Source organism: Balaenoptera physalus (genome assembly GCF_965194825.1).
Source record: "Balaenoptera physalus genome assembly, chromosome: 12".
Taxonomy (NCBI): Eukaryota; Metazoa; Chordata; class Mammalia; order Artiodactyla; family Balaenopteridae; genus Balaenoptera; species Balaenoptera physalus.
In genome coordinates this window covers 73,912,275-73,937,949 of record NC_138897.1, presented here as the reverse complement: position 1 = coordinate 73,937,949, position 25,675 = coordinate 73,912,275, and the positions used below count along the sequence as shown (strand labels likewise).

General features: G+C 39.0%; 1 long non-coding RNA gene across 3 annotated transcripts in view; it reads right to left on the bottom strand.

Moving 5' to 3' along the window:
* LOC309639322 overlaps nucleotides 1-25,675 on the bottom strand; it is a 60,463-nt gene that overhangs the window by 7,998 nt on the left and 26,790 nt on the right. For 2 of the 3 annotated variants that reach the window (XR_014251585.1, XR_014251586.1), the window contains exon 2: nucleotides 1,668-1,791. This is a non-coding gene — a long non-coding RNA (uncharacterized lncRNA). Of the gene's footprint in view, nucleotides 1-1,667; nucleotides 9,034-25,675 lie in introns of all 3 variants that reach the window. The other variant, XR_014251584.1, reaches the window with a different exon arrangement.

Genomic DNA, 25,675 nt, shown 5'->3' with positions numbered 1-25,675 from the left:
CCACACAGGGAGTGGACAGGAGGGGCCTGGCAAGAGGGACACTAACATCAAGACCTCCAGGGAGAGTTTTTAACCCTGGATAGGATCTCACTTTATAAACATACACTGACCACTTGCCCTGTTCCTCACTGTACTCTGAAAAGTGGAAGAGATATTTATTCAATTTGTCTTACTCTCCTGAGCTATGTCATAGAAGCTTTTTGTGTTTAACCCAACAGCCATGTTGACAAAAGCAAAAGAAAGAATGTCCCATTCTAACCCTGATCCCAACACTGGAAGATAAATACTTTATAAAGAAGCAAGCAACTATAAGGTTGTCTTTATATCTTTTATAAATGGTAGTAACAGTACCAGTGTAGCAAATGAAAGCCAAGTTTATAGCACTGTGCATTTAGATAGCAAAATCAGGTCCTCAACAACAAGAAATAAACCTCAAAGTAAATTTCTGAATCCACATATAGTTGGGCTGTTCCTTTCTCAGCAACTCTCAGCCTCTTTCCCAAGTGCCAAGTAGCCCTGGAGGAAAGGCCGGGTCTCTGCTCCATCCCTGAGGACAAGGGCACAACCCCGTAGGCCTCCCTCTAGCGCACACCCTCCACCACCCAGACCGCTTCCCCGTGGTTACCAAGCCAGCGAGGAGGACTCGTGGACCCTAACCTGGTTTTAGTCCTAAATACATTTGTTGTTGTAGGTTTCATGTTGAAAAGCCAAATGGAATATATGATATTTTTTTGGTCCTAGATATAAGTTTCAATGAAGAAAAGCAAAGATGATGAAATAATAGGACCAATCTGAAAATCACTGTAGAGTCGCCACTTCTTTATGTTTACAGTCAGTCTTGGTGTTTTCTATACAAGTGAAATGGATGTAAAATCAAGGTGAATTTTTCAGTCTACCTTGAAAACAGTATGCACTTAAAAATTATGTGAGATTGTATAATTTGCAAATTCTTTGTACAGATCAGGGGTTGGCAAATGATGACCCACAGGCTAAATCTAAATCTGGTCAGAGGCCTGGATTTTTACAGCCATGAGCTAGGAATGGATTTTACATTTTAAAATATTTATATAAATAAGTACCTACATAATATTTTTGATTTTACCTCTTGGTCCACAAGAACTAAAATATCTAGTCTTTTAAGAAAAAGTTTGCTGGCTCCTGCTATAGATGACAGAAAACAATTAGCATAATGTTTTGTTTCTACAATCTAGGGTAAGTGAGTGTCAGGCTGTGGATAAAACTGATAGGAATGCGTGGGTACCTGAGCCATGTGGATGGATGCAAATGACCCCTGCATAGTCCTCGGCTCTTTGCCCCACTTGGAAGGAGTCGATGGGTGTGGGTGAAATTTACAAAAATATTTTTCCTCACTGTATGCAGACAGCATTGGATATTATTTCTTTTTCAGCTCAGGAAACTGGAACCCCTGCCCCTACTCTACTCTATCAGATGCAAATACACCAAATACAAGCAATAAAATCTCCCTCTCCTAGAAACCTTGGTATGACCACAAAGCAAGGTAGTCGAATCTGTCTTCTCACCAGTGAACCACGCAACTACTTCAGTGATCTTTAACTAAGTCAATAAACCAAGACAAAATTAGCTACTCAAGCTTACATTTTGATGCGTTTTGGTATTGGTGTATAGTAAAATGAAGAAGTTCTCACCTCCATCCACTTGAAACAGTCCCTGGTCCACGCGCTGCTGCACACTCTGTCCTCACTGTGCTTGTCTGTCCCGGTGAATCCCGGTGTGCGGTCACCTCGGCAAGTCCCCAGCTCAGTGCCTGTCCTGCCACCACCCCCACCACAAGGAGGACAGTCACTTCGTTAGTTTCAGTTCAGGCTGGAAAAAATGCCACACAATAATCTGGTTTGCATTTAGTAAGTAGGCAGAATGTGACAAATGTATAATTTTCATCACATATTTTGTTGTTTTACCTAAAAGAATTGTACATGTGCTTTGTGAACTGGGCCCTTGTCTGTGCCAGACCCTTCAAAGATGTTCCATGTAAGGACACACGTGGTCACATCTCCCCTCCTCAGACGCCTTCCCCACTTGGCACTCATGCCCCTTGTATGCAGTGTTAGCCATCTTTGGCCTATGTGAACTTTTTTTTTGTAAATTACAGTTTCCAGATGGCATTAAACTTTTTATATTATGAAATTTACCATGTAAAAAGAACTTCATATTTTTATTGAGATTGCTAAGGCACTTGGCCTTCCTTTGTGATTTCAGTGTCTATTAAAGCATGAGTTCCCTTGGTTTTAAGTGCTGTATCTGAATCACTTTCTATGCATGTTCCACACTTCCTAGGTTTCTTTGCAGTACACAAAGTGGTCATGTGTCATTAATGAGCATGTATTTCTGTCTGGAGTTTATCCTTATAAACACACTGTAGCCTCACGTTTGCCAGGAGCAGAGCCAGAGAAAGCGCACAGCAGAGCGGACCTGCACGCAGCTCATCTGGCCCCCAGGCCTGGGTACCGGGTTGGTGGTAGTGGTTTAGATGGCTAAATGCTTCTGATCTTCTGTGTTGCAGGACAGAAAATTCTATGGTTGTAGACGAACAAAGTTCATTACCACTAGATCCCTGTATCTAAACGAAACTTCCAAAGGAAGTACAGCTGACCCTCCAACAACACAGGTTTGAAGTGTGTGGGTCCACGTATATGTGGATTTTTTTCAGTAGTAAATATTACAATGTTAAACGATTCACAGTTGGTTGAATGCAGATGTGGAGCCATGGATATGGAGGAGCTGTGAGGAAACACGTATAAGAAGCGCAGACTGTATTATATGCAGATTTTTACTGTGCAAAGGTTTGGTGCCCCAGCCCAGACGTTGTTCAAAGGACAACTGTATTTCAGAAAGGAAAACAGTCCTACCTGTGAAAGTCTGAGATGCATGAAGAAATAATGAACACAGAATTAGGTGAATGTGAAAAAAAATCAAAACAAGTATTGATTATATAAAAAGTAATGTCTCATTTGGGTAGCAATAAAAAATTAAAATACTGGACAATAATAATGTAAAACAAGGAAGTTAAAGTGTTATTTGTTTGGGAAGAGAAAAGTAGATTTTTAGAGACAGTAAGTTAAGTATGCGTAACCACACACAAAAAATAGAAATAGAGGATTATACCAAACTAGTGGAGGAGAAATAAATTTTTAAAAACTTAGTTGATTTAAAAGAAAAGAAAAGAGAGGGAACAACAACAAAAACCATTTTAAAAGGAGGAGAAAAGAAAGATGAAATAAATTTTTAAAATCAGTGATAATCAGTAATCATTAAAAATGTAAGTGAACTAAACAATTAAAAAGGAGGCTGACAGATGATGGCAACATGCCACATGTTCTTTAAAAAAAAAAATGCTGTTTGAAAAGAAAAAACCCAACTACCAAAGCATAAGGGCCCCAAATGACTGACAGTAAAGAATCAGTAAAATAGATATTAAAGTAAAAGGCACTAATAAAAACAAAGAAGATCCATTTTCTTTTTTTTTTTTAGTGTGTCCATTTTTTTTTAATTTTTAAATTTTTTTACATTTTTTTTAACCATCCAGAAGAGTTTATTATCAGTGAAAAATTTATGTAATTAAGTGGCAAAATTTTTTTTTTAAACAAAGGGCCAAAATACTTTAATATCTAAGAATATAACATAAAAACCTATTTTAAGTTGACATTAAACTTTTTTTCACACACACACTGTATTTTATTTTTACAAGAGATAAATAGACTGACACCAAGCATTGTACATGGATGACCACAACAAAAGCAACAATTATTGCAATTACCAAACATGAAACACACTCATACTATGTCATAATATTGACATTCAGTCCAGTAATCCTCCACTGTGACAGCTCCTTTACTTTGCAGTGAAAACTGATTTGTATATTCTTTGCCTCTGAGTCCTTGTGGGATTTTTTTTTTTTTTAATTCAAACAGAAAGTCACAAAAATTATACTCATCCTCATCAGTTCACTCAGTCCCATGTAATTAATTTTTTTTTCATCTTGATCTTTTGTTAGCACTTTTATGAGTTCATCAGTTTTTCATTAGAGTTCTGAAAATGCTTATTCATTCAGTTCAGCAGTACAGTCAGTTACCAGAAACCTGTACTTGTCAGAGTCTTTTCCATGAATTTCCTGAAGATGAAACCCTTTTATAGGAACATATTTACAAAAGCATCAGAGTACACCCAGAACTGTCTGTAAATGACAAAAGACTTAAAAATGACCACGGTTAAAGATTTGATGAAAGTTCATAATAATGCAGTTGACAAAAAAATTAGTTATTTCTGAGATATACATTTTAAAGTAATAACTAGGATTATGACTTATAACATTATACCAGAACATATAAGATTTTTAGAAATTTCATGTAATATCTGAAACATTTATATTAACATATTTCCATACAAATAACCCAATGAAAGTTTTGTATTAGTTGTTTTGTTTTTTTATACTGCAGGTTCTTATTAGTCATCAATTTTATACACATCAGTGTACACATGTCAATCCCAATCGCCCAATTCAGCACACCACCATCCCCACCCTACCGCAGTTTTCCCCCCTTGGTGTCCATATGTCTGTTCTCTACATCTGTGTCTCAACTTCTGCCCTGCAAACCGGCTCATCTGTACCATTTCTCTAGGTTCCACATACATGCGTTAATATACAATATTTGTTTTTCTCTTTCTGACTTACTTCACTCTGTATGACAGTCTCTAGATCCATCCACGTCTCAACAAATGACTCAATTTCGTTCCTTTTTATGGCTGAGTAATATTCCATTGTATATATGTACCACATCTTCTTTATCCATTCGTCTGTCAATGGGCATTTAGGTTGCTTCCATGACCTGGCTATTGTAAATAGTGTTGCAATGAACATTCGGGTGCATGTGTCTTTTTGAATTTTGGTTTTCTCTGGGTATATGTCCAGTAGTGGGATTGCTGGGTCATATGGTAATTCTATTTTTAGTTTTTTAAGGAACCTCCATATTGCTCTCCATAGTGGCTGTATCAATTTACATTCCCACCAACAGTGCAAGAGGGTTCCCTTTTCTCCACACCCTCTCCAGCATTTGTTGTTTGTAGATTTTCTGATGATGCCCATTCTAACTGGTGTGAGGTGATACCTCATTGTAGTTTTGATTTGCATTTCTCTAATAATTAGTGATGTTGAGCATCTTTTCACGTGAGAAGTTCCATTTTCTAATGTTAAAAAAAACTTAGTAGAAAGGCAAAATTCTAAATTTGTATGCAGCTAACATTATAGCCTCAAAATTCATAAAGTAAAAATTGGCGGAACTACAAGTTTGGAAAACTACACTACTATAACGGGAGATATTACCCTTTACTCTCAGTACCTGATGGATTAAGTAGACATTTAGAAAGTATATATGGTGGGTTTAAACAATCAGCAAACAGGCTTATGACTTGGAGAGAACCTAGTTTCTGATAGTGAATCAACATTTTTCATAAGCACACACAAAATATTTTATGAAAAATAGACCATGTTCTGGCCTCTAGCAATCAATATCATTGCCACCAACCTAATGAGAATACAATTCAGTTAGGCATCAATAACAAGAAGATAATGGAAAAGTTGCCAACCACTTAGATATTTTAAAATGCATTAAATAACATATGAACCATAGAGGAATTCATAATAGAAATGAGAAAATACTATGTATCTAAACAGATAGATGCCTCCAGTGCCACCTAGGGAGTTTCTGGGGTTTACTTTTACTAATGACAGAGGTGTTTCTTATTTGTTCTACTCAAGACCAGAAGTTTCCACGATAGACTACAAACAATCTCATTTTCACCTGATTAAGTAAAAAATATATATTTTTATTTCTGCTTACATGCCACTTTCAGGAAATATATAAATTATATAATAGCTTAATAATAAAATTAACTTAAAATTTCATAAAAATTAGTGGGATGCAGTTAAAGTGGCATTTTAAAGAAAAAAATTATAGCCCTAAATGTTTATTTTCAAGGTTAATTTTAAACATGTAACTGTTTAAGCCCCAAGCAATGAGGAGGGATGCCATCCTAAATAGCCAGTGCTGTGGTACAAGTGCATAAAGAATGATGCCACTGAGCTAGGTGACTGATCCAAGAAGTTAGCAAAGGAATAACGAGAGAAACCCAGAGAGAAGGAAAAACCCAGAGAGAAAAGAAGGGAGGGAATAACAAGAGTCAGAAATTTAAAAAAAGATAGTACAGAAGATCAAGGGTAAAGTCTGCCAAAAAGAAAAAAATACACCAATTTCTGGGAAGGCTGATCGTATGCGTGTGTGCACACGTGTGTGTATTTGAGACAGAAAGAGCAAAGGCTAAATGGTTACAGCTAAAGATGCAGCAAAAATTAATAAGAAAATACTATGAATACGTTTATGCCAATATATGTGAAAATGCAAAATAATACCTAGTATGTTTTAGGCATACATATGTAGTTGAGGAATCCCAAAATACAGGGAACGATGGACCTCAGATGCAGGCGTGGTGCCACTTTTGGGGAGGGAAGCAATGGAACTAGAATCAGGAGTGGTAAGCAAGTGACTTCAACTGCAAAGAACTGTAGCATACAACTCCTTGTTCACACATACAAACTATTTCATAAGGAATTTAAGAATGAGTGAAAAATGTTATTAGCAACTATACAACAATAAATTAGATTATATAAACTTTTAGAAAAACTATTTAAAGCTCTGGTGCAAGAAGGAAAAGAAAACTTAAAAAAACCAGAGCCCATAAAATTAAAATGGTAATCCTAACTCCTTGTCCTTTATCCAACTCTTCAAAAAATACAGGCCCAGATGGTTTTACATGGATTTCACCAAACTTTCAGGGACCAGCAATACTCTGTATTTTCAAATTGTTTAAGAAAATATAAAAATAAAAGATACTAAAATCACTCCATGATGGTATTCTTAATTCTAAGATCAATAGATAGTATAAGAAAAGGATAGGCCCGTTTCATTTATGAATCTAGACATAAAAATCCGAAATAAAACACTGGCCGTTAAATCCTTGTGTTTTTAAAACTAGGAAAACATAGATTGAAAGTGGATCTATCTATTAGTCACTGGTGCTTGTCTTTGCTGATGAACACGCACACGGTATTCTTAAGGGCCAGAGCTCCGGCCCTAAGGAGCATCTATAAACACATTCATATAACGAAAACCAATCAGCATGAAACTACAGAGCACATTACCACCCTGAGAACTGGAGTGCTGAATTCTACAGTTTACATTGTAATTAGACAAGAAGCACATCTATTACACTCCTAGTATAAGAACAATGAAATATGTATGCAAATGTAAGGGAAATTCCAAGCAGTTCTATCATTTCTTAAGAAACAACGTTGAGAACTATACCCTGCTATTAATGTTAAAGTAGAAATTGACTTTAGTACAATAATCTATAGCATAGATCTAAGGACGCAACAAGATTAACACAGCACCATGTAAAGATTTTTGAGCACAATCGTGTGGTGTTTATTACCTTAGGAAATATAATTTGTTATCTGTTAATGTTTGAGAATTTGCATGTTCAGTTATGGAATACATGCTTTGTTAGATGCTTCCCTGAAGGAGAGAATGGCCCTTAGTGAAGATCTAGTTATGTGCTGGGGACCTTGACTGACAGCTAATACGAAAGACAGGTACTACCAAGACTGTTCTTAGCTACTGTGATGCTTTTTTTTTTTTTTTTAATTTTATTTATTTATTTTTGGCTGTGTTGGGTCTTCGTTTCTGTGTGAGGGCTTTCTCTAGTTGTGGCAAGCTGGGGCCACTCTTCATCACCGTGCGCTGGCCCCTCACTGTCGTGGCCTCTCCCGTTGCAGAGCACAGGCTTCAGACGCACAGGCTCAGCAGGTGTGGCTCACGGGCCCAGTTGCTCCGTGGCATGTGGGATCTTCCAGTCCAGGGCTCGAACCCGTGGTCCCCTGCATTGGCAGGCAGATTCTCAACCACTGCGCCACGAGGGAAGCCCTGTGAAGCTTTTTAATATTAGTATTCTCATGCTTTATTTATAGTCACTTTGTTTTGTTGTTTTTAACCTCAGGATGTCTGGACAAGGACCACAGCTTGGTACCTTTTTCAATGTAAAGCCTTTCTTCAACTTTCCCAATGAGTATGCATGCTTAACAGCCTCTAATACTAAATAATGGCAAACAGGGAACTGACAGACTAATGCTGCATCCACTCCAGCAAATAAGGCCAAAACATCTGGATCCAAATACATTAAAGGGACATGTTGGCATTAAGGAAACATTTTGCCTCCCAAATGAATTTGCATCCAATCTCAAGATATTTGTTAGATTTGTAGCAATTGTGCATTTGGGCTTAAGGGAACAATAGTGTTCTTAAATATATAAATATTCTCAATACATTTATATTAAATAAGAAGTTCTAAAATTCTAAAATAACTTTAAATCCCAATAGCAGGGCTCAAAGTCTGCCCTTTTAGTTAATTGGGACAGGTAAATGAGTTTGAATTCCGATCTGTCTGGCAGCATTCTGCCAAAAGTCTGACTTTTTTTTTCCATATACAGAGCTTTCTTTTTTTTTTAATTTAAATAAATTTATTTTATTTATTTATTTATCTTTGGCTGCATTGGGTCTTCGTTGCTGTGCGCGGGCTTTCTCTGGTTGCGTCGAGTGGGGGCTACTCTTCGTTGCGGTGGGCGGGCTTTCTCTGGTTGCGTCGAGCGGGGGCTACTCTTCGTTGCAGTGGGCGGGCTTCTCATTGCAGTGGCTTCTCTTGTTGCAGAGCATGGGTTCTAGGTGCGCAGGCTTCAGTAGTTGTGGCATGCGGGCTCAGTAGTTGTGGCTTGTGGGCTGTAGAGCACAGACTCAGTAGTTGTGGTGCACGGGCTTAGTTGCTCCGCGGCATGTGAGATCTTCCGGGACCAGGGTTCAAACCCGTGTCCTCTGCACTGCCAGGCGGATTCTTAACCACTGCGACACCAGGGAAGCCCCCAGAGCTTTCTGAAGTTGTAGCCATTTTCTTTTTGAACCAAAAATGCAAATATAAAATAAAATTGCAATGTAATTAAGAAAAAAGAGGCAGTTCTTACCTAACATTTCGAAAGTCATTCATTCTACAAATATTTGCTGAGGGTTTGTTGTGATAAATCAATAGAATGTAGCCAATAAAAAATAAACAAGCAGAAAGTTAAAATAGATGTTAAAAAGTCCATAAAATAAACTTTGTGCACTTTACTTAATTAGATTCTGTTCTCTCCTGTATTACAAATAGTCCAAACAGCTTGATGAATGAAAATGCCAATCACTGTGCCTCCCCACCCAGTGCCCCTGCTAAGAACTGCCTTGGCTCAGCCTGAGGGATGAGACAGCATATGGAGGCAGAGGTGTTCTATGTGGAAGGACTCTACTCTCCCGCTGCAGCTGATGAGTCCTGAGCAGGGCCACCAATCCCGTGTGAGGTCAGAACCTTAGGAAAAACCCCTGCGACCAGATTCCTTTCCTCATGAATTCAATCCAGGTCTAGATCAGGTCTCTGCAGCTGAAGCTGAAGCCAAAGGTAGTGATGTAAACTGAGGTCAGTGGCCAGCATGGCCATGTGCAGGCCAGAGTTGCAAAGGTGCAAAAACTGAGTGAGCAGAGGAAGCCAGCAGTGGAGAAAGGAAAAAAGAGCAGATGCAAAGGCACCTTGAGGGAGACAAAGTCCCTGAAGTAGCTAAGTTCCAGGCTGCTCTCCACTTCAATGTTCAGTTACTTCCCACTTAGGTTAACTTAAATGGGACTTTTTTTTCTTTTCGATTTAATGGCCTGAGTTGTGGATGTTTGAACATATGGTATAAAAGAAGCAAGTCAGAAGTAGAGCAGGAAGGAAGGCTGTAGAGGAGGCAAACTGAAGACAGAAACGACAGCAAAGGAATAAGAAACACACATGAAATGGAAGAACACGTTAAGTCTAAGGCCATCCAGTGAGGGGCTTCTATGATCTTGGATGCTTGGATGTAAAAAAAAAATAGAATCAATCAGAAGAGAAGCCCCACGTCCCTTCCTGTGGCTTACGCTCAGCCTGCCCTCCCATCACTGTAGGTGGAGCCACCTGGGCCCCTCTCCACGGCCTACACCTCCACTTGCTAGACCCGCTCTTGGTTGTCCGCTGAAGGACAGCGTGTCAATAATCCTCCTTCTCTCTCCCGCAATGATTTTTTCTCTCAGGTGAATCATTCCTATCAGCACATTAACATGCTGTGATCTCTCCCGTGTGGCCCCATATCCCTGTCCTGCAAACATGCCATTTCTTCGCTTCTTTCAGAACAAAGCGACTGCTCTATACTCAGTGTCACCACTTCCACTCTTCCTCTTCTCTCTTAAACCACCCCCTCAAATCATGCTTTTGTCCCCAACACAAGATCAGGAGCTACATCCAAAATGTTGCAAAATCTAGTGGTCAATTCTTAGTTCTCTGCAATGCAGTACAAACCACATAGCATCACATATGAGGTAGACCTGAAATAAAAGTGTAATCTGCATTTAATTAAGCTTTTAAATATAGGTATGTAACTTTCAATTTACTGTAAATACAGAGATTGTTAGAACGGGTTATACAACACCATGAGTAAACAGTGAGGTAACTCCCAAGGTGGGGCCACCCCATCACTCCACACAGTGCTTTTTGATACAACTTTCTGCAGTGATGAAGAGCTGGGCTGTCCCATCCAGCAGTCACTAGGCACATGTGGCTACTGAGCAGCCAAAACACAGTCAGTGTGACCAAGGATATGAATTTTTATTTTAATTTATTTGTACATATAGTGGTCTGGACTGGTCTCTTAAGCCAATAATATAGAGAAAAAGGAGGCTATGAACTCTTCAAGAACAAAGAATTTTAAGTAAGTGACATCACAACCAAATGTAAATACAATTGTATTTCTATATACTAGCAACAAACACTAGAAAACAAAATTAAAACCCATTCTGTTTACCATTAGGTCAATAAACACAAATTGATTAAAACACATTGATCTCTATAGTCAAGATGGTTATAGTTCATAATATGTAGACTACACCTCAATAAAGCTGATAAAAAAATACTTAGGGATAAATTTAACAAAGGGCAAGCAAGATTTCTATATTAAAAACGAGAAAACACTGCTGACAAAAATTAAAGAAGCCGTAAGTTGAGACAGATGTTGATGAATGGAACACTGAATACTGTTAAGATGTCAATTCTCCCGAGACTTATCTATAGAGACAACACAATTGTAATGAAAATATTAACAGGAAAAAGCCTTAGCAGACTTTTTATTAGAAACTGACAAGTTAAATTTAAAATTTATTTGGAAATGCAAAGAATCTAGAAGAGTCAAAACAAACTTGAAAAAGAAGTTGCCTTCAAAATTTACTTTGAAGTTATAGTAAATAAGACTATGTAGTTTTGGCATATAAACAAGTAGTAGACAGAGGAGAGTCCAGAAATATATATAGAGAGAAAAGGGCCCAGATGTAGATGGCTAACTGATTTTCAATAAAGGGTGCCAAGGTAATTTAGTAGGGGAAAGAACAGTATTTTCAACATATGGCATTAAAACTACATTTCATTTAGAAAAATAAAACCTCAATGACTACCTCAAATCATACTCAAAAAGTAATTCAAAATGGATCATAAACCTAGACATAAAAGGTGAAGTTATAAAGCTTCATTCATAGGAAAATACCTCTTTGACCCTAAGTCAGGCAAAGATTTCTTAAGACACAAAAAGCACCAACTACAAAAGAAAAATTAATTGTAATCTATCAAAATTAAAACCTTTTGCTCTTCATAAGATATCACTAAGAAAATGAAAAGGCAAGCACAGCCTAGAAGAAAATATTCATGATAATTTTTCATGGTAACTTTACCTGACAGACGACCTGTATCTGGAATGAATATCTATATCACTGGCAACCAACAATAAAACATCAAACAATAAAGATGAAAGATTTGAACAGAAACTTCACGAAGGAAAATATACAAATGATCAATAAGCACATGAAAATGTGCTCAGAATCATTAGTCATCTGGGAATGCAAATTAAAATCACAATGAAAAAAATAATTCCCACCTTTAGAATGGCTAGAGACTGACCACACCAAGTGTTGGTGCATATATAGAACCACTAGAACTCTCACACCTTGTTAGTAGGAGTGTAAAATGATACAACTATTTTGGAAAACTGTTCAGCAATTTCTCATAAAACTTAATATACAGCCACCCAATCCTATGTCTAAGTATTTGCCTGTGAGAAATGAGAACAGATGCCCACAAAGAGACTCATACAAGAATGTTCATAGTTGCTTTATTCATAGGAGCCCCCAAATGGGGAAGCCCAAATGGTTGTCAGCAGGTGGCTGGATAAGGAACTGTGGTATCGTCATACAATGGACACTGTGCTACAGTAAGAAGGAATGAAGGATACAGGCAGCAACGGGAGCCAATATCAGAAACAATGAGTTGAGCAATAGACGTCAAATACAAAAGAATTCATACTTTATGATCCCATTTATATAAAGTCCTAGAACAGTCAAAACGAATTTATGGTGATAGAAATCAAAAGAGAGGTTGCCTCTGGGAAGAAAAGGGGATTAACTGGAAAGAAACATGATGGAACTTCCTAGGGTGATGGAACTGGTCCTATATCTTGACTGGAGTGTCAATTATGTGAGTTTATACATTTGTCAAAACTCATCGAATTGTACCCTTAAAATTTACACATCTTATTATGTGTAAATTACATAAAAGCTTCAGAAGGGTTTTTTGAAGAGGGGGTGGGTAGAAATAAGCTGATTCTAAATTTTATATGGAAATGCAAAGGAGCCAAGAATATCCAAGGGAGTCTAGAAAAAGAACAAAGCTTGAGAAGTTCCACTGCCAGAAATTAAGCTCTATTATAAAGCTACAATAAAGACAGAATGGGATTGGTGCAAGGTTAGACAAACAGATGAATCAAACACAACAGAAAGTCTAGAAACACACACACACCTGATTTATGACAAAGACGACACTACAGTACAGTGGAGAAAGAATAAATTTCAATAAATGGAGCTGGTTCGATTGGATATACATATTTTTAAAAATCAGTCTTGACCTCCACATACCATACACAAAAATCAAGTTTTGGTGGACTATACAAAACTAAAAGGCAGAAATCTAGGGAAAATATTTAGAATAAAACACAAGACTTTACCTCCATAACCTTAAGGTAGGCAAATGTTTCTTACACAGGATATAAAAAGTTGATAAACTGTACTATCAACTATAGAACGAATAAATTGATGATGGTGTATCAGACAATGGAAAACTCTATGGCAACCATGTGTAACAACATGAATATTTCAAATAGAATGTTGAGCAAAAGAAGCCAGACAGAATATATACCATATGTTTCCATTTATATAAAGTTCAAAAACTAGCAAAACAAATTGATGCTGTTAGAAGTTAGGATATTGTTTACTCTGTGGTGGAAGACTGGGACTTGCTTACCTGGATGGGTTCACTTGGTAAAAACCCATCATGCTGTACAAGTACAATCTGTGTACTCTTCTGTGTGTGTGTTATACATCAATATCTATAAAGTTAAAAAACCACCAACCTAATTTTTCTCCCCAGTCTTCTTTCCTCTGAAGTCTTCCACATCTCGGTAGAATGGCAATTCTATCCAGCTGTTCAGGACAATACTCGGGAAGCCATGCTCACCTTCCTCCTTTCTCTCAAGCGCCTCATATAATCAATCCATCGCAAACTTGTTGGCTCTCTCACCTCTGCCACCTACTGACTGGCCCGTCAGGTCTCCTCCTTGGTCTCTCCTGCTCCCACCCTTCTTCCCTTCAGTCTGTTCTCCATACGGCAGCCACAGCAACCATTTTAAAACATACATTGGCTCACCTTACGTGTCTGCACCAAAGCCTTCAAAGCCAAAGCTCTTCTAATGCCCGTGGAGCCCTCTGTGATCTGACCCCACCACTGTGCTCCCTGCTCACTCCAGCCACAGAGGCCTTCTTGTTGCTGCTTGGATGTGCCAAACATGCTCGTGCCTCAGGCCCTGACACGTGCTGCTCTCTCTGATGTCCACACGGCTTCCTCACTGGCCCCGTTCAGCTTCCTGCTCGCTCACCCCTCAGAGGCAGTCTCTGTATTATTGTATTATTTTATTTGCAATCATGCTCTATCCCCATTACTCCAACTTTAGTTTTATTCGCAGTCCTTACTATCAAATGTAATATATTAATAGTTAGTTTGTGTAAGATCCATTAAGATAGGTACTTTTTGTTTTGTTCACAGCTACGTATACCGCCACCACCTAAATAGCACACATTTTTTTACTGAGTGTGTTTAATTACTAAATATAATGAAAGAGACAAAAGACCTTCACATAGGGGCTTCCCTGGTGGCGCAGTAGTTGAGAATCTGCCTGCTAATGCAGGGGACACGGGTTCGAGGCCTGGTCTGGGAAGATCCCACATGCCGCGGAGCAACTAGGCCTGTGAGCCACAACTACTGAGCCTGCACGTCTGGAGCCTGTGCTCCGCAACAAGAGAGGCCACGATAGTGAGAGGCCCGCGCACCGCGATGAAGAGTGGCCCCCGCTTGCCACAACTAGAGAAAGCCCTCACACAGAAACGAAGACCCAACACAGCCAAAAATAAATAAATTAATTAATTAAAAAAAAAAAAGACCTTCACGTAGAAGGACATAAAGCTTTAAAGACATTAAAAAGAAAGATGGATCATATTCATGGACAGGAAACCCAAATATCATAAAGAGTCAATTATCCCAAAATTAGTCTGAAAATTAGGTATAAATTCAATTAAAATCCTGAGCTTTTCATAACATTTAGCAAGATCATCTCAAAGTTCATATGGCAATGCAAAGGACTCAGAGAAATCCTGATAACGAAAGGGTGTGTGTGTGTGCAGCGAAGGGAGGATTGTTCTAGATGTAGTGAGTCTAACAAGAATCTAGGCCAGAACACCTGCGGGCAATTCATACCCTCATGCCCCTTCTCCAACTCACAGGGCTGGATGTCCAGAAGCTACATTTCCCTGGGCCCTGCCAGCAGGTTTCTGGTTAGATTCCCAATGAAAGGCACTCGTAAAACCTGAGGGCAAAAGAGAAGCAGAAGAGTATTTTTGCTCCTTTGTTAAGGATGGGCAGATGCGTGATAAACTTTAGCAGATGTGAGATTTTGCAGCATCCTTCAGGTGTTTTTGTAAATCACCAGTACTGGTGACAACTGATTATTTCCAGAGATTTTCCGTGGTTTCTGCACTTTCCTGACTCCCTGAAAGTTAGTGGCGAACCTGAGGTAGCAGTCAGTCACTTCCTGCACCTTCAGTCCTCCAGTCCCGCCACTGTTTCACTAAGCACCCAATTCTCCACACTAAATCCGGTCTTGCTTGAATACTTAGAGTGGTTGTTCTCCTGAATGGACCCTGGCTGATTGAAAAGTTATGGTAAATAAGACAGAGTGGTAATGATTAGCACAGAAATAAACATTTAGACTAAAGAAAGAGAAAGCTCAGTATTAGACTCATGCATATATTGAAACTCGGCATTTACAGAAGTGAAACTGCAGATCAGTTTCATTGATAGTTCATAGATCAACAGTAGCTTATAGATCAAAATATGAACTATTCATTAAAGATTGTTTGGACCCATTTCATAAGAAATACCTATTTCAAAAGAAAAAAAAACCTGGATCCCTACTACTTACATACACAAAAATCAATTCCAGGTGAATTAAAGCCTTAAATATGAAAAATAACTTTTTAATAAAAGCTTTATAGAAGAATATTATCATTTCGAAGAAAAGATTTCTTCACAAAAAACATAAACCAGGGGCTTCTCTGGTGGCGCAGTGGTTGAGAGTCTGCCTGCCAATGCAGGGGACACAGGTTCGAGCCCTGGTCTGGGAGGATCCCACATGCCACGGAGCAACTGAGCCCGTGAGCCACAACTACTGAGCCTGTGCTCCGCAACAAGAGAGGCCGCGACAGTGAGAGGCCCGCCTACAGCGATGAAGAGTGGCCCCCGCTAAAAATAAAAAAAAATTAAAAAAAAAACCAAAAAAAACCAAAAAAAACAGAAACCATAAGGGAAATTAACTTCTGTGCATCAAAAAGCATCTTAAGCTCTCTCCCTCCTCTTTTCCCTCACATTCAGAACAAAATCCTGGGGTGGTTCTGAGCAACGTAGGTATCCACATAGGAGGAGCGTGGTGGCCCGGGGCGGGGCGGGGCGGGGGAGGAGGGATAACAGTCTCATCAGGATGCGGAAGGCAGCGCAGGGTGTCAGAGCACAGGCTGGGGAGGAGATGCCCGCGTGAAGGAGTGGTGGTGACGACAGCCCCATGTTGGGTGCTGGGGCCTGAGTGGGTGAGGGGAGCATCCACCCAGGTCAGTGGTAGCAGTGGGACTGATCAAATACACAAATATATTAAGGATAATGGGAGTCAGGTTTCTCACTGATGGAGAAGGAATTACAAATACAGAAAACTAGAATGAACCTTACATGGTGTTGGACTGGAATTGGAGGTACTGGTGTAAACTGTTTAAAATTTGTTGATTCATCAATTGATAAATATATAGATATATTCCCTAGCTCCAACTTGGGGGGGCCTGGCAGCAGCAACACCCCAGTAGGAATGAAAATACCAAACACTCAGATTGTGGCTTCTAAATACCATTCTTCATTAAAAGGAACCAGGGCTCTTTGGAAAATGCCTGATTCCAGGGCTGGAACACCTCGTGCATCTGAAAGTTAAAAAGCTCTCAAAAAATGTTTGGGACATGTCAAAAGCGCACAGATGACAACCTGAATGGGCTCCCACTGGCCAAGTCAGGTTCAACTTGAATATCAAAATAAATAGTACTAGTAACAATGTATAATCCATTGAATAAAATAGGAAACCAAGAGTCCATACTGATATAAATAAATGAATAAATTGAAAATTTGATGAGACATGAGACAGTTTCCATCCGTAGAATTTTTTTTTTTAAAGATTTTCCACGTCACTCTGCATCATGCTCTCCTCTACCTTCTGGGATATATGATGTACACTTGTAAGTGCTGTTTTAATGTCCATGTTTCTTTAATTCCACCACCTGTGCCATTTCTTGTCAGTTTTGAATGCATTTTCTCCTCATTAAGGGTCATATTTTCCTACTTTGCATCCCCTAATTATTGGTTTGATGCTGAAACATTTACATTGTTGGGTGTTGGATTTTTTTGGTGGGGGGGTGGTATTCCTTTAAAATGTTTTACACTTTGTTCTGGGACATGGTTAAGTTACTTGGAAACAGTTTGATCCTTTGGGGGGTTGCTTTTGAGCTTTGTTAGGTTAGGACCAGAGCAGCCTGTAGTCCAAGGCTAATTCAAATTCAGTTCTACCACTGAGGTGATCACCTTCTGAGAACAATCCAATGCCATGTATTATGAGATTTCTCCATCCTGGCTATTGGGAACATGAACTCCAGTAGTCCTCCCTTATCTGAGGGGGATACATTCCAAGACCCCCAGTGGATGCCTGAAACCAAGGAAAGTACCGAACCCTACATACACTATGTTTTTTCCTAGGTCTCCTGTCAATAATTTCTTTAAAGGTCAATAGGGCCATTACTAAGTAAAATAGGGGTTACCTGAACACAAGCACTGCGATACTGCGATAGTCGATCTAATAACCAAGAGGGCTACTAAGTGACTAATAGGCAGGTAGCATATACAGTGTGGATATGCCAAAGGGATGATTCACGTCCTGGTCAGGATGGAGTGAGATTCATCACGCTACTCAGAAGAGCAAGGCAATTTAAAACTTATTATTTCTACAATTTTCATTTCATATTTTCAGACTACAGTTGACTGTGGGTAAACGAAACCACAGAAAGCAAAACCGCGGATAAGGGGGGACCACTGTATTTCCAACCCTGTGAGCTCCACAAACTGTCCTTTCTGTTCATTATGGTGGTTCTATCCCCAGACTCACAAAGGTGCTGAAGACTCGAGGAGAATACTTTGCAGATCTCCAGAGCTCTCTCCCTGCTGCTCTCTGCTCTCTGATACTCTGTCCTGTGAATTCCAGCCATGCTGACCTCCCCAAATCCTCAGCCTCACTCACGAGACCTTTGAGCTTATATAAGTTCCCCTTCCCTGTGATAAGGCCTGGAAACTCTCTCCGGGCACCAAGCTGCGGCAGTCATGGGGCTCACCTCATCTGAGGGATCAACATCCACATGGCCTAGGATCCAATGTCAAGAAACTACTGTTTCCCATATTCTGTCAGATTTTTTGTTATTAAGCTGTAGTGGTAAGTCTGGATGCTGTTATTCCATCATGGCTTGACCTGGATGTGGAGAACGGAATGTTTTACATTGTTTCAAAATACTTTTCCATAAAATATTTACCAATTACAAAGAGGAAAAAGAATGACTTTACATAAAGAAGCTTAGGAGACATCATTTTAATGGAGTGAACAAAATAAACATCATCAGAAATGGGACAATTTGGAATCATGTGCCATTTTATAAAGGTCCTCATTGGATGTAGAGCATTACTTCTGTGATACTCCTGCCAAAGATGTACAGCCTGAATCTAATCGTAAGGAAACATCAGAGAAACTCAAACTGAAAGACATTCTACAACTGGCTTGTGAACTGCATAAACATTTTAGAAAGTAACTTGATAACTATGAAAGATATTTCTACTCTATGACTCAGCAATTGAACTCCTAAATACCTATTCTAGAGAAACTTATACATGTGTACAAGAATAGATCTATTGGAAGGTCCATCATGGTGTTATTATAGTAAAATGTTAAAAGCAACTTAAATACCCACCAAGAAGAAAATGATGAAGTAGAGCAATGAAAAAGAATGAACTAGGACTTCCCTGATGGCACAGTGGTTAAGAATCCGCCTGCCAATGCAGGGGACACAGGTTTGAGCCCTGGTCCAGGAAGATCCGACATGCTGCGGGGCAACAAGCCCGTGCGCCACAACTACTGAGCCTGCACTCTAGAGCCTGCGACCCACAACTACTGAGCCCGTGTGCCACAACTACTGAAGCCCACACGCCTAGAGCCTGTGCTCTCCAACAAGAAAAGCCACCTCAAGGAGCCTGCACAACGCAATGAAGAGTAGCCCCCGCTCTCCACAACTAGAGAAAAGCCCGCACAGCAACGGAGAACCAACACAGCCAAAAATAAATAAACTAACTAAATAAATTTTATATATATATATATATATATATATATATATATATATATATATATATATAAATAAAAAGAATGAACTAGGGCTACACACACCAACAGAGAGAAAACCCATCAACAATAATGAGTAAAATTAATCTATTACAGCTATGCATGGGAATTATAACGGAGACAATATAATCTGGGAGGAATATACCAGCAGTTTCAATTATATTTATAATGTTTTATTTCCTAGGATAGATGGTAGACACATGGGTTTTCATTGTTATTCTATTTACCATTCTTTAAGCCTGAAACTTTTATATTAAAAAATGTTACTAATTTAAGTTGAAAAATTTTCATCCAAAGTGGTTAAAATAAAAACCAAAATATGTTTTATTTTAGCATACCCCCAGTTTTCTGAAAAACGTACTCATAAAGAAGTTCTGTGCAGGTGATATCAGATGATAATTTCCTGATAATTTAGCTGATTCTGACAGTGTAGCAAGGTCATCAACTTCATCTAGAACCTGACCAAGTTTATAATTAGTCCAGATTTGAGTAACTGATAAAGCTCTAATACATCTTGAAAGCCTGAGTGGGATGGCCATCCAGCACCGACTAGTAAGACAGCTGTATATATCCAACTTCATAAAAAAAATTAGCCTACCAACCAAGAATTGTATTTTTACTCAGGAGTCATGCACACACATCAGATGAGTATAAAAGATAAGAGAACATTTTGGCGTCTAAAGTTTTCTATCAGAGGTTACAGGGTAGAGCTGTTTTTTTCCTAGTCTTTGAGTAAAAACAACTGCTGGAGAAATGAAAAATTCCTTTAGGCTGGCTATGGAGGCCAAAGAATGGTTACTTTGATTTTATTTGTTTTAAAAATCAGTAAAAGTGGTTCTGTGTACAGGATTCTAAAGATGCCAGTGACTTCACAACTGATTGAGTAGATGCCAGATTGCTTTCTGAGATCATCCCAATTCCCAGCCCTCTGTCCCCTATTCTTACCCAGATCCTGACATATACAGAATTGTGTATGTGACTTTTCAAACTTCTAGAATTCACAGAAGGATGCTGAGGTTTCTACAGAAGGATATGTTTTTGATACATCTTCCTGGCCACAAAAGAGCATCTGGCATTTAGCATATTCTTTTTGAAGAATAAGTTGCAAACAATGACATTTTTTCTTTGAAAATCTGTAATCAAAGAATTCTTTTGAAAGAAAACCCACATGCAATACTATTTGCATAATGCTTTCCATAAATCATGAAGAACCTGTTTTTATGTGTATCAGTTTGTATATTCTTATTACAACAATGCGTTAAGAAATACATACATATTCTTCAACTTCCAAAAAGGTTTTGAGAAGCTCTAAATAAAAGCACAGAATCCATAAAAGCAAAAATAAGAGTCAAGTAATGAGGAGGGCAGAGGAAGAAAATAAGTGAATTACACACACACGAGGGTTTTGTTGTCTGTGATCATTCACACAGCCTCCTCCCAAGGTCTCCTCCAAGTAGGGATGGTACGGAGCAGCAAGCACGGCATGGCACTCTTTTTTTTTTTTTTAATTGAAGTGTAGTTGATTTACAATGTTGTGTTAATTTCTGTTGTGCAGCAAAGTGATTCAGTTACACACATATTTTTTCATATTCTTTTCCATTATGGTTTATCACAGGATACTGACTATGGTTCCCTGTGCTATACAGTAGGACCTTGCTGTTTATCCATTCTCTATATACTAGTTTGCATCTGCTAATCCCAAATTCCCAATCCAACCCTCCCCCATGGCAACCACAAGTCTGTTCCTTGTGAGTCTGTTTGTTTCATAGATATGTTCATTTGTGTCGTATTTTAGATTCCACATATAAATGATATCATATGGTATTTGCCTTTCTCTTTCTGACTTACTCGCTTAGTATGATAATCTCTAGGTCCATCCATGTTGCTGCGGTGGCACTCTTCTCTGAACCTCTGTTAGCGACAAGTGGCATCCAATCTCTGTGCTCAGAGACTTGGCCTGAGTCCCACACTGTGCTCCTTCTTGAGGCTTCCACCAGCTGCCCAGGAACCTAGGAACGATCAAGTGACTCCTTCCACACGAAGGGCCAAAGCCCTTAATGATGCTGTTGCTTGCTTTCATCTTTTTTTTTTTTTTGAATGACTAAAAAGGCTTTGAGACGCCTTCCAGAAAACATATCTGGGGAATCCCTGAATCTCTGAGACCACAGATGAGTTACTAAGCCACTGAGAAGGAGTCTCACCACAGCCAAATTCTGCTGGTCCCAGCAGTGCACTAAGCACTGGACATCTTGTCATGAGCTTGAGGATCATAAGGTTACTGAACATTTCCTACTCACTACTTTCTGGATTTTCTTTTCTGGCTTTTCCCTCTCTCCCTTGCTGTGCTCCGAACTCTAGGCAGAGGATTTTACGTTTATTGTAGAATGAACTGATAAAGGGAAATGGTGGAACTGACAAGGCCTTCTGTTAACGTGACTCATAAACTTTAATGGTTTATTTCCCTGAAAGACATCCAATTACCACAGCTCTAATATCTTGCTAATCTTACATTAAAAAGTGTTTTTAAAGGGCAAATGTCAGTGAATAGTATCTCCACTTCCCATTTTCTGAAAATTAAGCTGAACCTTTAAATAATATCATGAAAGTAAACATTTTAATTAATCAGGATTAAAATATGGTTAACAGATAAACATTTCCCGACTTTTATTTTCCAAATAAGCTTAGAATTCCCTTCTCAGAGCATTATATCATAGAATAATTTGCCAACAAGAACATTCAGTATGACTTACAGAAACATCCAGGATATTCTAAATTTCTTAACTTGAGAAGCACTCTGGATTCACTGGCCCAGTTTCCATAGTTCACATGAAGCAGCAAAGTGGCTGCACCATTCTACATTCCCAGCAGCAGTATATGAGGTTTCCCATTTCTCCACATCTTCACCACCACTTGCTATTATCTGTCATTTTGATTGTGGCCGTCCTAGTGGGTATGAAGTGGCACTGTGGTTTTGATTTGCATTTCCCTGATGGCTGATGATGTGGAGCATATTTTCATATGCTTATTGACATTTGTGTATCCCTTGGAGAAATGTCTATTGGGATCCTTTGCCCATTTTTTATGTGGGTTGTCTTTTTATTATTGAGTTGTAGGAATGCTTTATATATTCTAGATAGAAACCTGTTTTCAAATATAATTTACAAATACAGGTATACCTTGGAGATATTGCAGGTTCAGTTCCAGACCATCAAAATAAAGCAAACATTGCAAGAAAGCAAGTCACACAAATGTTTTGGTTTCCCGGGGCATATGAAAGTTATGTTTACTGTAGTCTGTTAAGTGTGAAATAGCATTATGTCTTTAAAAACAATGTTCATACCCTAGTTAAAAATACTTTATTGCTAAAAAATACCAACCATCATCTGAGCCTTCAGTGTGTCATAATCTTTTGGCAATAGTAACATCAAACATCACAGATCGTCATAACAAATATAATGATGAAGAAGTCTGAAAAATTTCAAGAATTACAAAATGTGACACAGAGAATTGAAGTGAGCAAATGCTGTTCGCAAAATGGTGCTGACAGACTTGCTTGACAGGGTTGCAACAAACCCTCAATTATAAAAAATGCAGTACCTGCGAAACTCAATAAAGCAACGTGCAATGAAATGAGGTCTGCCTGTAGTTTCTCCAGTTCTGTAGGTTGCTGTTCACTTTCTTGACGGTGTCTTTGGAAGCACCTGCTGTATTCGTTTTTTCTTTTGTTACCTGTGCTTCTGGTACCATATCTTAAGAAACTGTTGCTTAATCCAAGGTCACAATGATTTGATGCCTATGTTTTCTTCTAAGAGTTTGATAGTTTTAGCTAATATTTAGGTCTTTAATCCATTTTCAGTTAATTTTTGTATATAATAGGGGGTCCAAATCTATTCTTTTGCATCCTTGTTTTGGCAACCTTGTCAAAAATCAGTTGACCACATATGTGTGAGTTTACTTCCGGACTCTCAATCATATTCCATTGGTTTATATAATGGAAAACCTCAGTTTTTTCCTTCCTGTGTAGGGAAAAACCCAGTTCTTCCCTACTGTGTTTCTCTCCCGTGAGTCTCCTTTACTATTCACACAGAACACTTCACTTCTGATACTTCCGGTCACCAAAGTGTGGGTTTTTTCCTCCAAAACAACAAGCAAATCTCCAACACCAGCTGGGTATTCCACAAATTAATTCAGTTCTGACACTATCTACCCATAGACAGCATCAGATCCCACATGTAAGGGCTCCAGGCTGCACCTCCCACCCCAACTTCAGACACCAGTCTCAAGCTCAGGTTATCACCTGGGCTTCTGACAGACAGACTACAGATGGGAGGTTCCAACAATCCCCTCCTCAGGTTCGATTAATTCATTAGATTGGCTCACAGAACTCAGGGAAACACTTACTCATGTTTACTAGTTCATTAAACAACATGGTAAAGAGTACAGATGATATGGATGAACAGCCAGATGAAGAGCTACATAGGGCTAGGTATAAGAGGGTCCCAAGTGTAGGAGCTTCTGTCTCTGTGGAGTTGGGGCACATCACCCTTCTGGATGGTTGTGTTCCACAACCTGGAAGCTCTCTGAACCCCATACTATTGGGATTTTATGGGAGCTTCCTCATGTAAGCGTTAAATCCATTTTTAGCCTTTCTCCTTTCTCAAGAGAATGGTGAATGGAGCTGAAAATTCCAAGCTTCTAATGATGGCTTGGTCTCTCTGGCAACCAGCTCTCATCCAGGAGCCCACCCAGAGTTGCCTCATTAGAACAAAAGACACTCCTATCAACCAAGAGTTTCAGAAGCCCTTTGTCAGGAACTGGGGTCAAAGACCAAATATTAGAACAAAAGATGTTCCTAGGCTCTTATCATATAGAAAATTACAAGGATTTTAGGAGCTCTGTGCCAGGAACGGAGGGCAGAAACCAATATATATATACGTCTCACAGTCAACATGCCTACCCTTTTGCCAGTAATACACTGCTTGATTACTATAGCTTTGTAGTAAGTTTCGAAGTCAGGATACGAGTCTCCTCAACACTGTTCTTTTTCAAGATTGTTTTGGCTATTTTGGGTCCCTTGTATTTCCATATGAATTTTGGACCAGTCTGTCAATCTTTGTGCAGAAGCCAGTTGAGATTTTGATAAGGACTGACTGAATTTGTAGATCAATTTACATAGTATTGCCATCTCAAAAATACTAAGTCTTCTGACCCATGAACATGGAATGTCTTCCCATATATCTAAATCTTCCTTAACTTCTATGTTTTGTACTTTCAGAGTGTAAGTGTTATGGGTTGAATTGTGTCCCCTGCAAAGGATGTTGAAATCCTAACCCCCAGTACCTGGAAATATGATCTTATTTGGAAATGGAGATGAGTTAAGATGAGATCATTAGGGTGGGCACTAATTCAGTATGACTGGTGTCTTTATAGAAAAAGAAAATTTGGACACAGAGACAGACACACACTCACAGGGAGAACACCATGTGATCAGGGTGCTGCAGCAGAAGCCAGGAAGGCCAAAGGTTACTAGCAAACCACCACAAGTTAGGAGAGTGGCACGGAATACATTCTCCGTCACAGCCCTGAGAAGGAACCAACCCTGCTGAAACCCTGATTTTGGACTTCTAGCCACCAGAACTATAAGACAATAAATTTTGTTTTTTAATCCACCCAGTTTGTGGTACTTTGTTACAGTACTCCTAGCAGGTTAATACAATATAATTTGCACTTTTTTGGTTAAATTTATTCCTAGCCGCGGAGCAACTAAGCCCATGCACCACAACTACTGAGCCTGCACTCTAGAGCCTGTGAGCTACAACTACTGAAGCCCATGCGCCACAACTACTGAAGCCTGTGCACCTAGAGCCTGTGCTGTGCAACAAGAAGCCACTGCAATGAGAAGCCTGCTTGCCGCAACTAGAGAAAGCCCACATGCAGCAACAAAGACCCAATGCAGCCAAAAATAAATAAAATTTTAAAAAATTATTCCTTAGTATTTTACTCTTTTCAATGCTACTATAAATGGAATTATGTTCTTAATTTCATTTCTGGTTTGTTCACTGCAAGTGAATAGAAATACAAATGATTTCTGAATACTGGTCTTGTATCCTGTAGTCTTGTTGAACTTGATTATTAAGTTCTAATAGTTTTTTTAGTATATTCCTTAAGATTTTCTATATTCAAGACCATGACATCTGCAAAGAGAGATGGTTTTCTCCTTCGTGTCCAATCTGGATGTCTTTTATTTCCTTCTCTTGCTAACTGTCCTGGCTACAATCTCCAGTACACTATTGAACAGAAGTGGGGAGAAACAGACATTCTTGTCTTGCTCATGATCTTAGGGAGAAATCATTCAGTCTCTCTCTCATTAAGTATGAT